Source organism: Echinops telfairi, unplaced genomic scaffold, assembly GCF_000313985.2.
Source record: "Echinops telfairi isolate 266 unplaced genomic scaffold, ASM31398v2 ScPeMD7_7421;HRSCAF=8459, whole genome shotgun sequence".
Classification (NCBI taxonomy): Eukaryota; Metazoa; Chordata; class Mammalia; order Afrosoricida; family Tenrecidae; genus Echinops; species Echinops telfairi.
Window position 1 is genome coordinate 7,422,572 of NW_022111321.1, and position 2,632 is coordinate 7,425,203.

The window sequence follows — 2,632 nt, forward strand, 5'->3', positions numbered from 1 at the left end:
AAGTTCTTGTTTCAATCAATTGTCAATCATTTTCTTTTGCTTTTTCCCAGTTGTCCAGTATAAATTCACTATGTAGTTTGGATCAGGTTTATACTGTTTCCTATCCTTTTTAAAGTCAAGTTCACTATTTATTTGAACGTTCATGCCAAGTGTTCTACTAAGGGTCTTTCAAGACCTCACTTTGTTCTTAAAACCTGTGAGATTACACTTACCTGGCAGGGGAGATGCCATGATCACAAAGGTGGTTTTCCCAGGGTGAGGCTTATCCATTGAACTCCAAATGTGCTGACCCCTGCGATTTCCCCAAATGTGGGAAACTCGACTGCATAATTTGTGGTAGTGGGGGACTGCGTTCGCGCTCTCCCCTGTGAAAAAAACCAAAACACACTGTGAAATGTTGTTAGTCTTCTTAGGTGCCATCTGGTCAGTTCTGACTTCCAGGGACCCTAGGAAAAACAGAGCTAAACACTGCCTTGTCATGTGACCTCCTCACTCTTGTTCTTATGTGTGAGCTCATTATTGCAACTACTGTGTCAATCTATCACTTCAAAGTCAAGCTTCCTTGTCACTGCGCCTCTATTTTAACAAACATGATGTCCTTCCCAGGGATTGGTCTCTACTGACAACATGTCCAAAGTATGTGAGCTAAAGTATGGCCATTCTTGTCTCAGGAGGATTCTGGCCGTACTTCTTCCAAGACATATTTGTTCATTTGGCACATCAAGGTACTTTTTAATACCCTTTGGCAGCACCTTACTTCAAATATGCTAATTCTTCTCACTGCCATCCAGTTAAAGCTTTCGCATAGTGACCTTATAGGACAGGGTGGAACTGCCTCTCTGGATTCCTGAGACGGTAACTCTGTACGGGAGTAGAGACCCGGTCTTTCTCACATCACCAGTGGTTTGTAACACTGACTTTGCTGGTCTCAGGCCAACACATAACCATGGTGCCAACAGGGCTTCCCCAATTCTTCATAGGTCTTCCTTGTTCTATGTCCACTTTCACATGCATATGAGTACAGCTGAGGTCAGATTCTACTTAGTTCTCAAAGTGACATTCTTTAAAGAAGTTCGTGCAGCAGATTTACTGAATGGCATGCATCCTTTGATCTCGGGACTGTTGCATCTGCAACTATTAGTTATAAATCCAAAAAAGAAAAATCCTTGACAACTTCAAGCTTTGTCCATTTTTCATGATGTGAACTATGGGTCCAATTGTGAGGCTTTTGGTCTTCTATACTTTGAGTCCTAATCTACACTGAAGACTACCATCCTTGATCTTTATCAGCAAGTGCTTCAAGTCCTCCTCACTTTCAACAAGGTAGGTTGTATCATCTGCGTATCACAGGCTGCTCATAAGCCTTCCTCCAATCCTGATACCTCATTCTCCTTCCTAACATCCAGCTTCTCTGATCATTTGATCAGCATACAGATTGAACAGGCACGTTGAGAAGAAACAACTCTGACACTCGCGTTTCTTGATGTGAAACCATGCCATAGGCCCTTGTGTTGTTTGAGCACATCTTGATCCCTGCACAAGTTCTGCACGAGAACAAAGAATCCTGGAATTCCCATTTACTTATTCAATGGAACTTAATTTATGAGAAAATCCCTGCACTTGATTTTTTCTTTAAGATGTTGCTTTAAGTATCTAGCAAGAAATGTTACATCTGTTCCTGAAAGTCCATCCTGATGTCTTTTGGATTCCTTTTATCTGGTAGCACAGTGGTCAAAGCAATCATCCACAAATAAGCATCTGTGGTTCGAACCTATTTGTACCAGTTGTACAGATGGAGAAAACGGAGGCAGTCTACTGCTGTAAAAACGAATGGCTCCAAAATCCTCTAGTTTTACTCTGTCCCATAGGGTCAGGATGAGTTGGGCTATTTGACAAAACCTTTTCCTTCTGGTCTTTATCTTCTATTCCAAATGCACATTTCCCATTTTTTCAGCACCTATAACACTTTGTTTTGTTTTTAGCATATAGTTTTATTGTGTTTCCATGTACTCCATAACTTTCAACTTCCTGCCGACATGCTTGATCACAGAGGCAGCCTGATCTTAGTGATATTTGTGTCTCCATGTCGATTGATTTGGGCATATAATTTGTCCACTAGGATACTGATTTTATTCTATGATACTAGTGGTACATTATGCATGAAGGAACTGTAAATATTTAAGGGAAAATTCATTATTTTTATTATATTTTCCATGAATTTTTCAAAGTCCCTGTGTATTTTCTAGAGTTTCATGGGCAACAGGATAGTATAAACATATTTTCAGTTGAACCCACCATGTGATAATGCAATTCATATGATGCTAAATCCCGAAGCAACTTTTGTATCTACCAATACGATGAAGTCCGTGCCAGGCAGTCTATTTAGACAAATACTGGGACTTTAGGGCAGAGTAGAAGTGTCTTACACAATTTCCAAGGTTGACCCACTGTGAACAACCCCATGGAGATTTCAAAGCTGTATATCTCTGAGGATTTTTCTACCATGAGGTGGCTGGTGGGTTGAAACGGCAACCTTTGGTTAATAGCCAAGTTCTTCACCGTTGTACTACCAAGGCTCCGTTATCGATAGGAGCCCTAGTGGTATTGTGGCTACTCTTCACAATGTCAGCTT

General features: G+C 40.8%; 1 non-coding gene across 1 annotated transcript; it reads left to right on the forward strand.

Annotated features, from left to right (window-relative positions):
• The first annotated feature begins 204 nt into the window (after positions 1-204).
• Positions 205-368, forward strand: LOC115872283. The gene has a single exon (XR_004047785.1). It is a non-coding gene; the product is annotated as a U1 spliceosomal RNA (small nuclear RNA).
• The last annotated feature ends 2,264 nt before the right edge of the window (positions 369-2,632 follow it).